The sequence below is a fragment of the Mobula hypostoma genome, chromosome 17 (genome assembly GCF_963921235.1).
Source record: "Mobula hypostoma chromosome 17, sMobHyp1.1, whole genome shotgun sequence".
NCBI lineage: Eukaryota > Metazoa > Chordata > Chondrichthyes > Myliobatiformes > Myliobatidae > Mobula > Mobula hypostoma.
Window position 1 is genome coordinate 7,150,586 of NC_086113.1, and position 21,087 is coordinate 7,171,672.

The 21,087-nt window shown below is 42.0% G+C and overlaps 1 protein-coding gene across 7 annotated transcripts in view; it reads left to right on the forward strand.

Moving 5' to 3' along the window:
- Nucleotides 1–21,087, forward strand: part of LOC134357816 (RNA-binding motif, single-stranded-interacting protein 3) — a 1,318,209-nt gene that overhangs the window by 152,516 nt on the left and 1,144,606 nt on the right. The window contains exon 1 of one of the 7 annotated variants that reach the window (XM_063069506.1): nucleotides 17,624–17,661. The exons of the other annotated variants lie outside the window; for them this stretch is intronic. The gene's annotated coding sequence lies outside the window, so the exon portion shown is untranslated. Of the gene's footprint in view, nucleotides 1–17,623; nucleotides 17,662–21,087 lie in introns of those variants that run through there. 7 annotated transcript variants of the gene reach the window in all.

Here is a 21,087-nt window from a genome sequence, read left to right on the forward strand (position 1 = left end):
CGAGCCCCAGCCGAGGCAGCGTGTTGTGTCCTTGAGCAAGGCACTTAATCACACATTGCTCTGCGACGACACTGGTGCTAAGCTGTATGGGTCCTAATACCCTTCCCTTGGACAACATTGGTGTCATGGAGAGGGGAGACTTGCAGCATGGGCAACTGCTGGTCTTCCATACAACCTTGCCCAGGCCTGCGCCCTGGAGAGTGAAGACTTTCCAGGTGCAGATCCATGGTCTCGCAAGACTAATGGATGCCTTAACATTATAATACATCATAAAATATAATAAAAACTTAATTACAGAATGTAAATCTCCAGTATTTTTTTATTTTTCCTGTAAATGCCTGCAAGAAAATGAATCTCAAGTTAGTATATGGTATACATATTTTGATAAATAAATTTACTTTGGAATTTGAATATCTTTGGAGTTGTTGGTATCTGCTGCATTCTAAATGAGAAGATGGTAAACTGATTTCAAAGTTGAAAGTACATTTATTATCAAAGTATGCATACATTATACATCTTTGAGATTTGTCTCCTAACAGGCAGCAACAAAACAAAACTACCCACATGAACCCAATAAAAAATATTATGAAAAGATATTAGGTAAATATTGGAGGTTGTGCAGCTTAGGAGCTGCGGACAAGTGGAGATCAGGAGATGATTTGATTGCTCTTTAAAAGAAACACAACGGGCATCATAATCTAAATGTCCTCCTTTGGAGTTTGAAGTTTCAGATGAAGATGTTGGAATTGCATGTACCACCTATGGAGTCTTGACCAAATAAATTTAAAGCTGTGAAGCATTTATCTTCTCAGTTACAGCGTGATTAGTACTGCAGGGGCAACTTTGTTTCATGGAAGAATCTTATCTTAAAAAAAAGTTGGGATCCTGCAAGTGATTGGGACTTTCACCTTAATAGCACTTCCTGAAGAATAGAAAAAATATTGCATCATTCAACAGAAGAGTACTTGCAATTGGGCTTTTAGATGAACTCTTTCAGCGTGTGAGGATCTGGTAATAACCTTTTTAGAGCTAAAGGTTGTTTTGATTTTAACCCTTTCAGGACTGCAAGCCCTCTGGCTGCTCTCTCCAACAGTAATCTATAATACCTAGTACTGGCTAGAACTTTGCACTGCTGGCCTTGAAGGCCTCTCTGTGATTCGTGTTTATATTTAAATTGCTCTATCTTACTGGCTGACAGAAATGGCTGCAACAAGACTCCACCAAATGGCTTCACCATTCAGGGCCCCAAATAGTCCTTCCAAATGAGGCAACACTTCACTTGTGAGTCTGTTGGGGCCATGATGAGGCTAAACTCAGGTTGGAGGAGCAACACCTCATATATCGTCTAGATAGTCTCCAGCCCCTTGGTATGAACATAGAATTCTCCAACTTCCGGTAATTCCCTCCCCCTCCCTTCCGCTATACCTATTTCACTCTGCCCCCTCCCCCAGCTGCCTATCACCTCCCTTATGGTTCCGCCTCCTTCTATTACCCATTGTGTTTTCCCCTATTCCTTCTTCACCTTTCCTGCCTATCACCTCCCTGCTTCCCCTCCCCCACCCCTTTATCTTTCCCCTTACTGGTTTTTCACCTGGTACCTACCAGCCTTCTCCTTCCCACCCTCCCCCCACCTTCTTTATAGGGCCTCTGCCCCTTCTCTCTTCAGTCCTGACGAAGGGTTCTGGCCCGAAACATCGATGGATCTTTTCCACGGATGCTGCCCAACCTGTTGAGTTCCTCCAGCGTGTTGTGAGTGTTGCTTTGACCCCAGCATCTGCAGAGTATTTTGTGTTTGTGGCTGTAACAAGAATTTGAATAAATTAGGCAAATATTCATTGTAAGCATCCAGTCAAGATGGCATCAAGTTGTCATCTCCATTGAGATCATGGCTCAGGCTTAGTTGTTTTTTTTTGGTTCATAGAGATGGTTTTAGGGATAGAAAGGGAGGGGGTGGTTTAGGAGTCAGGTTAGCATTTAGAGACGGATATGTTCAAAGTTCAAAGTAAATTCATTATCAAAGTATATATATGTTATGATATATATTCCCGAGAGTCCTTTTCTTTTGGGCATACTCAGCAACTCCAGGAACTATAATAGAAACAATGAAAGACCACACCCAATAGGGCAGACAACAAGTGTGCAAAAGACAGCAAGATGTACAAATACAAAAGCAATAAAAGAAATAGTAATAATCAACAAATAAGCAATAAATATCGAGAACATGGGATAAGGAGTCCTTGAAAGTGAGTCCATTGGTTGTGGGAGCATTTCAATGATGAGACAAATGAAGTTGATTTAAGTTACCCCTTTTGGTTCAAGATCCTGATGATTGAAGGGTAATAACTGTTCCTGAACCTGGCGGTGTGAGTCTTATGGCTTCTGTACCTTTTCCCCATTGTCAGCAGCGAGACGAAAGCACGGCCTTGGTGGTGGGGGGGTCCCCAATGATGGATGCTGCTTGCCTGTGCCAACGTTAGAGGTCAGGCCGGACTCTAGGCCTCCATTCCACATTCAAAGCCTAGTAACGTGGATGTGTGATGAAGAACATCCATGGTCAGATGTCAGGCTGGCAAGTGCTATGGATGAAGATCAGTAAGAATAAGGGCTGGTGGGCCCACATTTTGGTGGGTTCCCGAATTGGATGTCCATGTGTGCAGGAGGCATGAGGGCTTAGGTTGGCAAGATGGCAAGTCTAGAGTTCGAGGCCTGTGGTTTGGGGTGGGATAATTGGTGAGTCCTAGGGTCGATACTGAAGATTAAAGCCTAAGAGTCAGGAACGGAAGTTGGAGAGTCCGCAAGTGAGACTTGATGGCTGAAGCCCTGGATGTTGGAGGCTAGATGTTTGTGAGTCTGTTAAAGGCTTAGAGGCTGTATGTGTGAGGTGGTAGTAAAGAACTTGCTTTTCTGTTGCTGTTCTTATGTTCTGGCTGTTGTTGTTTTTACTGCTTGTGTTGTTCTGCTGAACATTGTGGGAATGCTATGTTGGTACCAGAATGTGTGGCAATACTTGTGGACTGCCCCCAACATATACTGAGGTTTGTTGATTGTTAACACAAATGGTGCATTTCACTGCATGTTTTGATGTAATGTGACAAATAAATGAATCTGAATCTAATCTTCGTTATGATTACATACAGTGGCCCATTTATTAGGTACTTCAGTTCACCTGTTCATTAATGCAAATATCTAATCAGCCAATCATGTAGCAGCAACTCAATGCATAAAACCATGCGGATATGGTCAAGAGGTTCAGTTGTTGTTCAGACCAAACATCAGAATGGGGAAGAAATGTGATCTAAGTGACTTTGACTGTGGAATGATTGTTCGTGCTAGATGAGATGGTTTGAGTACCATAGAAACTGCTGATCTCCTGGGATTTTCATGCACAGCAGTCTCTGAGATTTACAGAGCATTGTGCAAAAATAAAACAAAATACACCCAGTGAACATCAGTTCTGTGGGTGAAAACCCCTTGTTAATGAGAAAGGTCAGAGGAGAATGACCAGACTGGTTCAAACAGACAGGAAGGTGACAGTAACTCAAATAAACACATGTTACAACAGGTGTGCGCCAGAGTGCATCTCTGAACACACAACACGTTGAACCTTGAACTGGATGGGAGACAGCAACAGAAGACCATAAACATACACTCAGTAACTACTTTATTAGGTATAGGAGGTGCCTCATAAAGTGACTACCGAGTGTATGTTCTGTTTTGTTAGTGTGCAGTTTTGATTTTCTGTAAGTGCTACACTTCCACTTGTAGAAAAAGCACCACTTATGGCTTGCATTGGTCACTGGTTAATTTTAATTTGCAATAAATGATAATTGTAACATAATAGGCTTCAATTGACACTAAAGGAAATTTCTGTTGTGTTTTAATAAATGCAGCAAATAATTGTTTCCTGTCAGGAATAGTTAACACAGTATTGCATTTTCAAGAAGAGTGTGGCAAATGTCCAAGAATAGTCTCAAAGTTAACAAAGGATATCAGAGATTGTAAGGAGCTCTATGAAGCACAGCTGGGTCCTCTCGGTCCTCAGGTTGGTCACTTCTGTAAATATAATTATCCCGTTATAAATTCAGGTTGCAAAGGAGAGCATCCTAACATGCTGCCTCTCTGTGTGGAAATTGTACAGAAACTGCTCTACAGCGGGTAGGGTGGCTCTACAACGGGTAATTAAAACTGCCGAACCCATCAACAACACCAGCCTACCTGCCTTCAAGGGCGTATATAGAGAGAAAAGGGCCAGTAATATCATGAAGGATCCCATCCATCTTGCTCATGGACTGTTTGCCCCACTCCCATCAGGAACCACCAGACTCTAAAACAATTACTCCCCCCAAGCCACCAGGCTGATCAACACCTCCCCCCATTAATCCACTCCACCAGCACTACGTACACATCACCCAGCGTCGAAGTTCAAAGTACATATATGTCACCATATGCAACCCTGAGATTCATTTCCTTGCACAACAAACTGCAAATACAAAAATAAATTAATAATAATAATAAAAAAAATAAGCAATAAATATCGAAAACATGGGATGAAGGGTCCTTGAAAGTGAGTCCATTGGTTGTGGGAGCATTTCAATGGTGGGGCAAGTGACATTATCCACTTTGGCTAGAATATAAAAGTGAGCATGTAATGTTGAGACTCCATAAAGCACTGGTGAGACCTCACTTGCAGTATTGTGAGCAGTTTTGGGCCCCTTATATAAGAAAGGAAGCGCTGACATTGGCGAAGGCTCACAGGAGTCTCACAAAAATGATTCTGGGATTGAAAGGCTTGTCATATGAGGAGTGTGATAGCTCTGGGCCTGTGCTCACTGGAATTCAGAAGAATGAAGGGTAACCTCATTGAAACCTATTAAATGGTGAAAGGCCTCGATATAGTTGATGTGGAGTGGATGTTTCCTATGGTGTGTGAGTCTCAGAGGACACAGCTTCAGAACAGAGGAGCTTCCTTCAAGAACAGAGATGAAGAGGTATTTCTTTAGCCAGAGAGTGCCGAGTGTGGAATTCATTGCCCACTGGTGGCTGTGGAGGCCAGGTTAATACTTATATATTTAAGGCAGAGGTTGATAGATTCTTGATTGGTCAGGGCATGAAAGTATACGAGGTGGGAAGGCAGGAGATTGGGGCTGAGAGTGAAAATGGATCAACCATGATGAAATGGTGGAGCAGACTTGATGGGCCAAATTCTACCCTATATGTTATGGTCTTATGGTGCACCCTAAGACAGTGCTAACTGTTCCTGAAACTGGTGGCGTGAGCCCTGCAGCTCCTGTACCACATTCCTGATGGTAACAGTGAGAAGGGAGCATGTCCTGATGGTGGGGTCCCTGATGATGGATGCTGCTTTTCTGCGACAGCATTTCTTGTAGATATGCCCAGTTGTGTGGAGGGCTTTATCCATGATGGACTTAGCTGTATCCTCTACTTTTTGTAGATACAATCACTCAGTACCCATACAGTCAGTCTTATATACACACACACACACACACACACACACACACACACACACACACACACAATATAATCAGTGTATGTATATAAGTTGCTTGTACATTGTGTTTTATACGATTGCTTTTATACTTATATTTATTGTGTTTTTTTTTTGGTTTCTTTATTGTGATCTTTATTTTCTTCGTGATTTTTTTAATGCTGAATCAGATCCTGAGTAATAATCGTTTTGTTCTTCTTTGCACTGAAGAATGACAATAAACAATATTGAATCTTGAATCTTAATATCTTATGAAGCTTTAGAATTTAGAATCTATCTGACTGTTCAGTCTTTGATGACAGGCAGAGAATGAAAATAGATCCTTTAGCCACAGAATACATGCTGACCATCTGGCATCGATGTACATAATCCAATTTTGTTCCCCTCCCGCCCCTGCGGGAAGATTTATTTCCTTTCATAGATTGAACAGTTGGGGTTGATAACTCAAGTGAGTGTGATTTAGGGATCAAAGGCTCAAGCTAAATCATAATGGTGAACTTGGATGCTGCATCAACTTGCCCATATTTTAATTTTATTTGTGGCCAGCAGACCTGTGGTAACAGGTTGAAGGTAAAATAATCTAACCACTGTTTGTATGAATTGGAGCATAATTTAGTGACGTTCTGCTGATGTGACCCTTATCTAAGAAAGGATGTGCTGGCATTGGAAATGGATGAGTGGAGCTTCCAGGGATGAAGGGGTTAATGTATGAGGTGCATTTGATGGCTCTGCACCTGCTGGAGTCTTGATGAATGAGTGGAGATCTTATTGATACCCATTGAATATTGGAAGGGCTAGATAGAGTGGATGTAGAGAGATGTTTTCTAAAGTGGGAGGAGTCTACGACCAGCGGGCACACCCTCAGAATAAAAGGATATTCTTTTGGAACAGAGGTGAGGTGGAATTTTTTTTTTTGGCCAGAGGGTGGTGAATCTGTGGAATTAATTGTTACAGATAGCTATAGAGGCCAAGTCATTGGGTATACTTAGAATGTAGGTTGAAAGGTTCTTGATTAGTAAGGATGTCAAAGGGAGAAAGCAGAAGAATGGGGTTAATAAATCAGCCATGATGGAACGGTGGAACAAACCATGGGTGGAATGGCCTACTTCTGCTCCTATTGCTTATGGCCTATGGTTTGCTGCTCTTTCTCTGGCCCATTGTAGGTTACCTGATGCCATTCTCCTGCAAAACCGTGCAGCTCTGATATTCTCATCCTTGTGCCTTCACCAACATAACAAAAGAAATGACTTATCTCACAAGTATTTCGACTTCTTAGTTAGGCAGACTTGTGTAGCTTTGCAGGAGAGCCTTGGACTGATTAAGAACTTATTGTTCAACACTGCATTACTTAAGTCAATTCTTATTCAATAATGCTCATTAGAAAAGGCAAAGAGATAAACAGCCTGGAACAAAACTCATTTGGTAATCCCCAATTATAGGTGTACATGGTTACACTGTAGAGACATAGTGTTGTAGTCATCAACCTGGCTTCGTGAGAACTATGATCGGAGCAGGCTGCATCATAGCACGAGCTTCTGAATAGTTTCCTTAGAAACATGCTGCCTTGTGGGCTCTCAGAAGGTTTATTAATGTCACAATATTTGTGGCTTGAATTCAGAATTGCCCTTTTTACTGCAAGTAATTATTTCTTTGAAGGTCAGCTCAAAACATTCTTGGTGGAGCAGAACTAAACAAGGCTGATAGAGCAATACAAAACAGAATCCTTTTCAACTTTATTGAGATTAGGCTGGCTCCAAAAATAAAATTTAAATAAGAATAAAAACGCCATAAATTAAATCACATTAGATCACGTCAAATACTGCAAACTATTGTACACTAATTGACCTCTGTACTCTGTGCCTTTACACCATCTATGATATCTGCTTACATGTACCTATCTCTGGGTTGAACCACTGCTTGTTCTGCAGTTACTTGGTCACCGAACACTGCAGCACAGAAGTGGGTCTTTGACCCAGCTATTATTCTGCCTAGTCCTATCGACCTGCACTTAGATCATAACCCTCCATACCACATTCTTGAGGAACTGTTCCCATTCATATACAGGCAATCAAATCTGTCCTGTTTCCTTAAAAAATGTTCTTTAAGTGGCCAATTGCCACTGTAATTTCAGTACATTCCCACCAATTTTATATGTTGTTTCCTTGCTGGTGAACCACCAGTGAGGAACCTTAACAAATGCCTTCCAGAATCCAAACACTCTGTACCCACAGGCTTTCCTCTATTTTATTCTGCTTGTTATATTCGCAAAGAACTTTAAAAGATAGATTAAAGTTCAAAGTCCATAAGATGTAGGAGCAGAATTAGACAGATTTAGCCGATTGAGTCATCTCTGCTATTCAATCATGGCTGATTTATTAACTGCTCAACTCCATTCACCTGCCTTCTCCCCATTACCATTGACACCCTTACTAATCAAGAAGCCGAGGGGAGGAGAAGATGGCAGCGTGATGCAACGCGTGCGGCCACTCCAAAATGATATCATATTTGTTAAGTAGGGGCCGTGCACAATCCTGATTTGATGGAGACAGATGTGAGAAGCACGGAGGAACATCTGGAGAAACCTCTGAAATGCCCGCTTCGCTGCCGCTGCTACTGTGTGATCGAGAATCTCCGGAGGGGAAGGCCCCAAATCCTTGGCTTTGCCTATTGCCTGTTGCCAGGGCTGGGGTCAAAGCGCTCGGCAGAGATGGTGCTCGGTGCTTGATGTCGGAGAGCTGGTCGGAGGCTCGAAGTTTTTGGACAGACGCAAGAGTCGGCTGTGATCGGGTGCTTCCAGGGTGCTGCAGTGGCAAGTTTGCGGCACTGGAGGTCCATGGCAGGAAGAGAGTTTCTCTTCCTTCTACTGTCTGCGTGAGATGATGAGATTTTCAAGAGACTTTGAGACTTTTTTTTACCGTGCCCATGGTCTGTTCTTTATCAAATTACAGTATTGCTTTGCACTGTTGTAACTATATGTTATAATTATGTGGTTTTTGCCAGTTTCTTTAGTCTTGGTTTGTCTTGTGTTTCTGTGATATCATTCTGGAGGAACATTGTATCATTTCTTAATGCATGCATTACTAAATGACAATAAAAGAGGACTGCGTGTCCTCATAATCTAATCTAATCTAACCTGATCAAGAAATCAAGAACCAATCAACATCCACTTTGAATATACCCAATGATTTGGATTCCACGTCCATCTATGATAGTAAATTCAACAGACACATCGCTGTCTGGCTGAAGAAATTCCTCCACATGTCTGTTCTAAAGGGACATCCTATTCTGAGGCTGTGCCCTCCAGTCCTCATCTCTCCCACTAGAGGAAACTTCCGGTCAATATTCAATAGGTTTCAATTAAGGCACCTCCCCTTCATTCTTCTAAGCTCCAGTGAGTACAGACCCAGAGCTATCCAATGCTCTTCACTGACATAACGTCATGACGTGTTTTGCTTTGTGGCAGCAGTACAGTGCATGACACAAAAAATACCATGTTGCAATTATAAATAAATAAATATTCCGAAGGAGGGAGAGTGAGGTAGAATTCATGGACCATTCAGAAATGCATGTTTCAGTCAGGATCCTGAGCTGCTACCAGTTTGAATCTAAACCTTTTTAGACCTTTCAGATCTTATAAGACATTATGAGATTAATCAATCAAAATTGCTTGCATCAGAAAACTGGCTGGAGATTCCAGCAATCACATGCTCATAAACTACAATGGCTTTTATATTAAAACTGAGGAATGTTCAGGGAGCTGACAAACTAGGTAGCTGTAGACAGAGCTGTCATCTGAAACTCATTCCTTCTTGATCTTTACTCATTCTGCTTTTACCTCATCTCAAGATCCTTCCTCTTTGTTTTAGTGTCGTGCCTCTAACCCTTTGGTCTTACATATGCAGTTTGATGGCACTTCGCTGCTAAGGCCAGGTAACGTGTTTTTGTGGAATCTTCCCAAGTGGCTGGACCACGATTTGGAGATAAATTGTCAAGTAGGTGCCAATCGATTTTTATATTGCTTGAGATTTCTGTAGAAATTGGGGAAAATGTAAAACACTCTGCCAGCTTAAAGTAGCGTTTTTCAGTCTTGCACGTTTATCAATGTGCAAGAAATGTTATCTAAATGTGACTTGCTGTTAATTGTAGCCTTATTATGAGCTATATTTATCATCTTGAGCTGCAGGTCACTTGTCTCTGAAAGGTGACTAACACTGAACATTTTTTCCATCTCTTATATTTCAGTCAACAAATGAACAACTACATTGTTAGCATTTAAGACCATTAAGATACAGGAGCAGAATGAGGCCATTTGGCCCATCGAGTCTGCTCTGCCATCCAATCATGGCTGAGTTATTAACCCTTTCAATCCTACTCTTCTGCCTTCTCCCCATTACCTTTGACGCCATTACTAAGCAAGAACCTATCACCCTCCACCTTAAATATATCAGATAACTTAGCCTCTAGAGGTATCTGCGGAAATGAACTCCACAGGTCCGCCACCCTCTGCCTAAAGAAAATTCTCCTCATCTAAAGGAACATCCTTCTATTCTGAGGCTTTGCCTCTAAATTCCCCCACAATAGGAAACATCCTCTCCGCATCCACTTTGTCTCGGCCTTTTGATTTTCATCTTGACCTGCAGATCATTTGTTTCTGAAGAGTGACCAACACTAAGCATATTTTCCATGTGTTACATTTCAGTGAACAACTTAAAAACTGTATGTTGTTAACATTTCTGAAGTTAATTAATACCATCCTGCTACCTTAGAGTCTTTCTTATCTGTCATCGTGCTTTTGTCTTGGAACTGACAATCATTCTGTAACAGACTAAACCACTGCCGTTTAATTGACTGGTACTGAATGAGAGAATGATATGACATTTCCAGACTGGTTCCAGGGGAGAAGAGGAAGCTGAACCTTAAATTGCTTCAGCTCAGTTTCTTTCTGAATGAGTTTTAATCATCTGGAGAGATCTAGCCCATCTGACCAGAAGTGTTGGGTTTCCACTGGAATATTTAATGATATTTCCTGATTGAGGTGCTTATTGTTTGGTGAAGCATGGATAAGATGTAATGAGTTTTTTTTGTTGATATAATGTCTGCAGACTTTGAAGTGAATTCAGCTGCAACACTCAAATAATGTCTTACATTTCATTACTCATTTTTCTCTATTTAGTTACTACTTTGGGCCACAATAGTTCGTAATTACATTATTATATTTTGCAACTCTTGGGTTGCAACTCATCTTCATTCTTTATGGAATTATTAAAGTTTATCCAGTGCAGGGGTTTCCAGCCCTTTTTATGCCATGGACCCCTGGTCCCTTTGTAGGAGAGGGTCAAAGACAAAGTAAATTTATTGTCATCATAAATATCTATGTTAGCATATACCACTTAGCACCCATTATCTGATATTTCCTGCAGCCTGTTGTTTGTATGGATTTGGCATGTCACCAAAGTCCTTGACAAACTTCTATAGATGCACAGTGAAGAATATCCTGACTGGATACATCACAGCCTGGTATGGAAACACCAATGCATAGGAACAGAAAAGTCAATAGAAAGTGGTGGATATAGGCCAGTCCTTTAGCCCTCCCCACCATTACCGTAACTTTGTCAAAAGGACAATGTTATGGTGGTAATAGGGAATTTCAATATGCAGATTCTTTGGGAAAATCAGGTTGGTGCTGCATCCCAAGAGGGGGAGTTTGTAGAATGCCTACAAGGTGGCTTTTTAGAGCAGCTTGTGGTTGAGCCCTAGGGGATCAGCTCTTCTGAACAGGGTGTTGTGCAATGAACCAGAATTGATTAGATTGCTTAACGTAAAGGAACCTTTAGGGGAGACCATGATCATAAAATGATAGAATTCACCCTGCAATTTGAGAGGGAGAAGATAAGGTTAGATGTATCACTATTACAGTGGAGTAAAAGGAATTTCAGAGGCTTGAGAGAGGAGCTGGCTAAAGATTGGAAAGGGACGCTAGCAGGGATGACAGCAGAGCGGGAATGGCTGGAATTTCTGGGAGCAATTTGGGAGGTGCAGAATAGATAATCCCAAAGCTGAAGAAGTATCCTGAAGGCAGGATGACATAGCTGTGGCTGACTTTACATGGAGCACTACCACAAGAAAGCAGCATCGGTCATCAGGGATTCCCAGCAACCAGGCTTTGCTCTCTTTCTTCTCCCTATTACTGGAGGGAGTGAGATACAGGAGCCTTAAGTTCCACACCACCAGGTTCAGTAACAGTTATTATCCCTCAACCATCAGGCTCCTGAACCAGCGTGGATAGCTTCACACACCATAACTATGAACTGATTCTGCAAGCTACAGGATTCTTTACAACTCGTCTTCTCTGTGTTATTTTTTATTTGCACCTTGGTTGTTTGTCAGCCGTTGTTTATGTTTAGGTTTTTATAGATTCTGTTGTATTTCTTTAATTTCTCTGAATGCCTGAAAGAAAATGAATCCCAAGGTAGTATATGGTAACATTGATAATAAATTTTACTTTGACTTTGAAACTATACATAAAGGCTAATGGGCATTAAAACATAGAGATCTACAGCACATTACAGGCCCTTCAGCCCACAAAGTTTTGCCGACCATACAGTCTACTCTGGAAACTGTCTAGAATTTCCCTACCGCATGGCCCTCTATTTTTCTAAGCTTTATGTACCCATCTGAGAGGCTCTTAAAGGACCCTATTTTATCCACCTCCACACACCCACCACTCTCTGTGTGGAAAAACTTACCTCTGACATCCCCCTTGTACCTATTTCCAAGCACTTTAAAACTATGCCCCCTCATGTTAGCCATTTCAGCCCTGGGAAAAAAACCTCTGGCTGTCCACATGATCAATGCCCCTCATCGTCTTATACACCTCTATCAGGTCACCTTTCATCCTCCATCGCTCCAAGGAGAAAAGGCTAAGTTCACTCAACCTATTCTCAAAAGGCATGCTCTCCAATCCAGGTAACATCCTTGTAAATCTCCTTTGCACTCTCTCCCTAGCATCCACGTCCTTCCTGTAATGAGGTGACCAGAACTGAACATAGTACTCCAAGTGAGGTCTAACTAAGGTCTTATATAGCCTTAACATTACCTCACGGCTCTTGAACCCAATCCCACAGCTGATGAAAACCATCACATTATATGCCTTCTTAACCACACTGTCAACCTGCGCAGCAGCTTTGAGTGTCCTGTGGACACGGACTCCAAGATCTCACTGATCCCCACACTGCCAGGAGTCTTACCATTAATATTATATTCTGTCTTCAAATTTGACCTACCAAAGTGAACCACTTCACACTTACCTAGGTTGAACTCCATTTGCCACTTTTCAACCCAGTTCTGCATCCTGTCAATGTCCCATTGTAACCTCTGACAACTCTCCAGACTATCCACAACACCCCCGACTTCTGTGCCATCAGCTAACTTACTAACACACCCTTCTACTTCCTCATCCAGGTTATTTATAAAAATCACAAAGAGGAGGGGTCCCAGAGCAGGTCCCTGTGGAACACCACTGGTCACCGTCCTTCATGCAGAATACGAACCATCTGCAACCACCTCTTGCCTTCTGTGGACAAGCCAATTCAGGATCCACAAAGCAAGGTCTCCTTGGGTCCCATGCCTCATTACTTTTTGAATGAGCCTTGCATGGGGAACATTATCAAATGCCTTACTGAAATCCATATACACTACATCCACTGCTCTACCTTCATCAATGTGTTTTGTTACATCATCAAAGAATTTATTTAGGCTCATAAGGCATGACCTGCCCCTGACAAAGCCATGCTGACTACCCCTAATCAGATTATGTCTCTCCAAATGCTCATAAATCCTGCATCTCAGGATCTTCTCCAACAATTTGCCCACCACTGAAGTAAGACTCACAGGCCTATAATTTCCTGGGTTATCTCTACTCCCTTTCTTGAACAAGGGAACAACATTTGCAATCTTCCAATCCTCTGGTACTTCTCCCGTCCATATTGATGATGCAAAGATCATCACCAGAGGCTCAGCAATCTCCTCCATCACTTCCCACAGTAGCCTGGGGCATATGTAAAAAAAATCCTCAGAGCATTGTTCAACCCGTCTGAAAACCAGGTGAAATATTAAAAAGGGCATGGGGTACAGCTTTAACATTGCAGGAGGCTTTATAATGAGGCTGCAGCCAGTCCTTTCTGGCATGGAAAAAGAGGCACTTGCAAGCTGAACCATTGTGGCTCGTGTCTCAGGTTTCATGCGAATACAAGCACAATGTTACACTGAGTGCTCTCATTTCCCCATTCAAGCTTAGTCATTGCCACCACAGCTCATGTTACCAACTTTGATGAGATCTCAAAAGTTGGATTTCAGAAGTAGGGACTCAGCAATTCAGTGTACATCAATTTACAGGAGCACTGAAGACGTACCATGAGGAAGACGAGACAGCTCTTTGGAGCAGGGAGGGGTTCCTAACCTGGGGTCCCTGGACCCCTTGGTTAATGCTGGGTTCGAGTCATTCTTCTCGGAGGTGATACTGGATTCAAGTCACTCTCCTTGGAAGGGCCGCTGGGATCGAGCAGTTGCTCTTCCTGATGATCTCTGAAATGTTATCGAAATGCTGAAATTTATGGATTGGACTGTAGTTCATATTGGCCTTGCAGTTCTATGTTACATTTTTCGTGTTCTCACCCATTCTTTCTTGTTGTTGACTGGTGGTTTGAGGGTTTGAGGTTTGACGTTCTTGTTGCTTTTCTCCGTGTTAGCGATTTATTACTTTTTATGTGAGGGAGGGGCCGGGGGGGTTTGGGGTTTGTGAGTTTTTGTTTTTTTTCTTTTGCGCAGGAGAGTTTAATGTCTCCTTTCAACTGCTTCTATATGTTTTCTGTATTTTGTGGCTATATGGAGAAGACAAATATCAGAGTCGTATTTTGCAAACTACTTTGACAATAAAATGAACCTTTGAATGTTTGGTAGGGGTCCATGGCATAAAAATGGTTGTGAACCCCTGCTTTAGAGAAAGAATATGCTGTCACTTTCAAGGATGACTACATTCATCCTCTCAACAATTTCTTTCCAGAATTCTATCTCTCACTGCTGCCACTTTGTCAATGTCTCAGATCAGTTAGTTCCAATGTCTCAGATCAGTTAGTTCCAGCTGCTACCACAGTCTAAAACCAGGTCTCATGGATAAGGACTTCTTCAAAGCACCCAACACTTTCACCAGTGAAAGTGAGCAGCCATCCAGCAGTTTAGCTGCAGCTACTGAAGTAGATCCACCCAAGCATAATAGCACAGGGACAGACACCAAGAGGATTCCTCTATAAATGCCTCTTTTTGCTCAGAGAGGCAACTGACTGGCACTTCAAAAGTTTGCTTCTCAAATACATCAGAATCAGGTTTAATATCACCGGCATATGTTGTGAAATTTGTAACAGTACAATGCAATACATGGCAAATATAGAAAAAATATGAATTACAGTAAATATATATATTTATAGTTATATAGTTAAATAACTAGTGCAAAAACAGAATTTAAAAGAATAGTGAGGTAGTGTTCATGGGTTCAATGTCCATTTAGAAATCGGATGGCAGAGGGGAAGAAGCTGTACCTGAATTGTTGAGTGTGTGCCTTCAGGCTCCTGTACTTCTTTCCTGATAACAAAAGTGAGAAGAGGACGTATCCTGGGTGGTGGGAGTTGTTAATGATGGATGCCACCTTCCTCAGGAGGCTAGTACCCACGATGGAGTTAGACTAACAACTTTCTGCAACTTACTTCAATCATGTGCAATATCCTTCCCCCCCACCATACCAGACAGTGATGCAGCCAGTTAGAATGCTCTCCGCAGTACCAATGTAGAAGTTTTCGAGTGTTTTAGGTAACCCACCAAGTACCCTCAAACGAAATATAGCCACTGTCTTGCGTTCTTTATAGCTGCATCAAGATGTTGTGACAAAGTGGACCAAGTAAGGTCCTTAGAGGTATTGACACTCAAATTCATGATACACATTTGAAAAAAATATATGTGTCTATGTACGTATGTATATGTGTGTGTGTATATATGTGTGTATATACCGGAGCATGATCGACATGATCTTCACAGCCCGGCAGCTTCAGGAAAAGTGCCGGGAGCAACATCAGGACCTGTTTATGGCCTTTGTCGACCTCTCCAAAGCATTCGACACTGTGCAAAGAGAGCTCTTATGGGATGTTCTCCTCAGGTTTGACTGTCCCAATAAATTTGTTAACATGCTCCGCCAGTTCCACGATGGGATGACTGCTCAGGTGACCATAGGAGGACAAGAGTCCGAGCCCTTCCTTGTACGCACAGGGGTGAGGCAGGAATGTGTACTAGCGCTGTGCTCTTTAACATCTTCCTCTTGTGTGTTACCAAGCTCCTCCACAACGAGGTTGAAGACAGCAGCGGTGTGGCAGTGGACATCAGATTAGATGGCAAACTCTTTGACATCAGGAGGCTCCACGCAACCACCAAACTCCGTAGAGAGCGGGTCCTGGAGCTGCAGTATGCAGACGACTGTGCTCTTGTGGCCCATACTCCGGAGGATCTTCAGACTGTCCTTGCTGTGGTGGTGAGAGCGTACAGCAAGATGGAGCTGACTGTCAATACCACCAAGACAGAAGTGGTTTGCCAGTGGAGTACCAGTGTCCCACCTACTCTACCTGCCTTCACTGTTGGTGGTGAAAAGCTGTCAGTAGTGCCATTTTTCAAATATCTGGGGATCATTCTCTCTGAGGATAGCGGCATTGACAACAACATCCAGAGCCACATTAAACAGGCATCAGCTGCCTTTGGGAGACTTCGGCGTAGAGTCTTTCAGAACAGTAGCCTTCGTCCCTCCACAAAGGTCACCGTACACCAAACGGTCTGTGTCACCACCCTCCTTTATAGCTGTGAAGTATGGGTAACCTACAGCCGTCACATCAAGTCCTTGGAGCACTTCCACATAAACTGCCTCCAGCGCATCCTGGGAATTACCTGGCGTGAGTGGGTGCCTCACACTGAGATACTTGTAAAGACCAACTGCAGGATTATTGAGGCCATGATCACCCAGCACCAGCTGCAGTGGCTGGGGCACGTGATAAGGATGCCCCCATGTCGGCTAACCCGCGGAGTGTTATATATACAGCCAGCGACGTCATGGTCAACACTCAGCTGGAAGGCCGAAGAAGCGCTATAAGGATCAGATGAAGAATACTTTAAGGAAGTGCAGGATCAGACCCGAGGACCTGGAGGATGTTGCTGCTGACCATACCGCGTGGCGACAACTGTGTAGGGACGGGGTTCGTATTCTGGAGATGGAAAGAACAACCAGAAGACAGCAGAGGAGAGCCAGGAGAAATGCAGCCATGGTTGCCACCACTACCACATATACATGTCCCACCTGCAATAGAGCTTGTGGGTCCAGGATAGGACTGTATAGTCATCAAAGATCTCACCGTTAAAGGAGTGGACATCATCATTGGATTTCGATGGACAACCAAAGAAGGAGAGTATATATATATGTATATGTACAGTTTGTATATAGGAACAGTATGTATATAGCAACAGTTACTACCCCTCAACCATCAGGCTCTTGAACCAGCGGGGATAACTTCTCCCAACTTTATCTGCCCATTGCTGAACTATTCCCTCCATCTATAGACTCACTTTCAAGGACTCATCTCATGTTCTTGATATTTATTTTTTATATTTATTATTCTCTTTTCTCTCTCTCTTTTTGTATTTGCCCATTTTGTTGTTTTCTTGCATATTGGTTGTTGTCGGTCCTGTCTTTCATTGATTCTTTTGTGTTTCTTGTATTTACTGTGATTGTCCAGAAGGAAATGAATTTCAGCATTGTATATGGTGACAAATTTGTAGTTTGATAAGAAATTTACTTTGAAATGTAATCTCTAAATCTTTATCATTAGCTGACAAGGAATTATTTTTCTGTTCCACTTCGTATTTTTCATGATGAAGGAACTCCAGTGGCCTCTCCAGTATTGTGAACGACTGAACATATAGGGGTGGGGTTACATGTGGGTGACTCTTTGCTCTTATTGTCTTTAACAGAAATTGTTGAGGCTTTTTTGTGTGCTGCTGATAAAGGCTTGATGAGTTGGTGCCATGAAGATTATGATCCGCTGACGTGGCATGAGTGGTGGATTACAGTAAGACTCTTGTGTGATGTTGCTTGGAATACTGCTAGCTGCATTCTATTGAATGAATTGAAGTAGTTTCAGCCTTTCTAGGGCTTTGATGGTGGAGGAAAGTCGTGAGTATATTTTGAATTGTGTCTTACAGATGACGGAACCAAGTTCAGATTTGCAGAATTCACAGTCCCTGACATTTTCTTACAGCCTTGTAATTGAATAGTAGGCATAGTTCTGTTTCTTGTCTGTGATGATCCCTGGGATATTGCTGGGGGTGGACTGAGAAATAAATGGGTACTGGTAGGAGTTCACCTTTGTTACACACTTGAGTGGAGCAATGGGAATTTATAACCAATTTTTGAAGCTCCAGTTGTTGAGAACAGCTTCCTGCATGGAAGCACATACTGGCACTCCATCTGAGTCGTAGTCAGTGGACTGGAGTCTTTAGCCGTACTGTAGTGTGATTAGATGTGCTTTGACAGTGCATCCTGAAAGTGCCTCTCTTTGTTACTTCTTGTGTTCTTCTTTCTCCCGCTGTGGTAAGGGAATGGGCAAGAGCTACATCCTCATTATTGGAAATGTTATGAAGGGTACTGCAGGCAGCCAAAGGAGGCCTTGCTTTTGCATCCTCTTCAGATGTCATTAGCCATGTTTGAGACCCACCAGAGGCACAACTGATAGGTCTAGATTTTGGCAGACCAGAAGGCTTATTTATGTGTAATTTTTGTTTAACTACTAACAAAAGATTAACGGAGACAGTGAAATAAAGCATTTTAGAAATCCTGCCCAAATATAAATATGGCTCTTTTAAAAAGACAATTGAAAAGTAACAATTGTATTCTAAATTGTATTGTTATTGTACCTCATAATTCAGGTGACAGGGTGGAGATATGTCTCTACCGAAGGAGGTGTTAAGTGCTCCCTCCCTCCGTTAGCCTGCAAGTCACCCTTGGGCAAGCTGCTTAAACCCCTCCTCCCCCCCCCAAAAAAAAATCAGGGTCAGGTGAAGCCATGGGAGCAGATGGTGGACAGTTATATGAGCAGCTGGTGTGTATCACAAGTCCTGGTTATGTGACCACTGACGCCAGGCAGACAATCTCTGAGGAGTATTGATAATGGCTGGGGCCACCCGTCTTGTAAAGACACTGCCCAGAAGAAGTCACTGTCAAACCACTTCTGTAGAAAAATTTGCCAAGAACAATCATGGTCTTGGAAAGACCATAATCACCCACGTCATATGACATGGCGCATAACAAAATGTTCAAAAAAATAATATTCATCTGGTTAAAAGACAATTGAAAAATAAAATAATTTCTAAATAGTAATGTTATTGTACCATATATAACGTAAGAAATGTGAATGTGAAATTATAAGTATTGGTGCATATTCATAAAAAATCAAGGAAAAGAAAATAAGCATAACTTTACTGTCAGTGAGACTTGTTGCTGCACTAACATTAGCTGATATTTTATATCCGGCGTGTGTTGGTTGTTTGAGAGCTATGCACATAGTACTAGTTTCATCAGTAAGCCTACGCCTATATTGACTTGACCAAGTTCATCACTGAAAACAATAACTGGCATGAATATTTATGGTGATGCTAAACTATTTACTGTTGTTATCGCTGAATATCCAGTGTTCACTCTTAAATGAAAGAAAAATAAGCAGGACAAAACCAGTGAGAACTGGCCCAACCATTTTCTATCCAAATACTGATGAATATGCAACACACATCAAAGTTGCTGGTGAACGCAGCAGGCGTTATATATACTGATGAATATACTGGGTCTGCAGAATTTCAAAACGTATTATCCCATGTTGCATGTTCCTGCAACCGCCAATCTGGCACCAAGCGCAGTGAAATGTTTCCCGTAAAAACATTTTACTGCCCTCAGGTTGTAAAAACAAAACTAAATTTTGTGCTTCATTTAGCAGTAAATGATAATTATTTGTATCTTTTTATTATGGGTAGGGTTTAAAGATTTAATGGGAGGTACTGTATGGTGCATGTGAACAACATTGTTGCATGTGCCACCTTGAGCGCGTGTGCCATAGATTTACCACCCCGTGTCTCATGGTAATCCTGTACACTATCCATAATGCCACCAATCTTTGTGTCATCTGTAATCCACCCATCCACATTTTCATCCAAGTCATCTATATCACAAAACAGCAGAAATCCCAGTATGATTCCCTGTGGGAAATATGACTAGTCTTGGACCTCTAACTAGAATGAGTTTTGTCAATCATTATTTTTTATTGCCAGACTAATTCTGATTCCAGACAGCTAGTCTCCATTATTCCCATGCATCTTAAACTTCTGGGTGAGCTTACCATGAGGCCTTGTCAAATGCCTTACAAAAATCCACGTAGACAGCATCCTCTCCTCTATCTTTATCGAACACCTTTGTCACCTCCTCAAAAAACTCAAATCAAGTTAGTAAGATGTGAACTGTTCTGTGCAATACCATACTGTTATTGATTAGAAAGCTAATAAAAGCTCATAATTCCTCTTCCTAAGAATCCTTTGCAATAGCTTACCTCTCACAGATGTGAGGTTTATCAGTCTGTAACTTCCAGAATTGTTCCTATTTCCCTTCCTGAACAAAAGAACAGTATTAATGACTTGCCAGTCATCCAGGACCTTGCCTGTGGCTAGAGAAGACACAAAGATCTTGAAGGTCCCAGCAATCTCATCTCATGGCTCTCTGAACTACCTGGGTCTTAGTCCCATCAGGCCCACAGGACTTATCCACCTTAACATTTTTCCAGAGACGCAACACTATTCTCATTCAAAACTCTCTCTCATATGAGCATGTCCACCCTGATTTCACTATCCTCCTTGTCTTCTCCTTGGCAAATACTGAGGCGGCATACTCATTTAGGAGTTTGAACACATCCTTTTGCTTTATGTTCTTTTGCTCCATGTTCTGTCCTTTTGCTTTTGCTCCATGTTCTATCCTTTATCTTTGAGTGTACTACCCTCTGTCTGGTTATCCTCTTGATATGTGTATTGAATAGCTTGGGGTTCTCTTTATTCCTACTCGCCAAGGACTTTCCATGGCTCTCCCTGGCTCTCCTGATTCTCTTGTTGAATTATTTTCTCACTGCTTTACATTCCCCAGGAGCCCTGATCAATTTTTAGTTTCCTAAATCTTGCATATGCTTCCTTTTATTTGTATAATTCACAACGTTCCTTGTTGTCCAAGGCTCCATTACCTTGATGTACTTGTCCTTCTTTCTTACTGGAACATACCAGTCCTGTACACTGTGCATTTGGTCTTTAAACACCCTCCACATGTTAGGTGTAGACTTCTCCAGAAATGATTGTTCCAATGATCTATTCCTAGCTCCTGCCTAATAATACTCCTGTAACTTGCTCAACCCCAACTTAATAGTTTCCCACACAGTCTGTACTTATTCTTATTTGTAGCTATCTTAAAA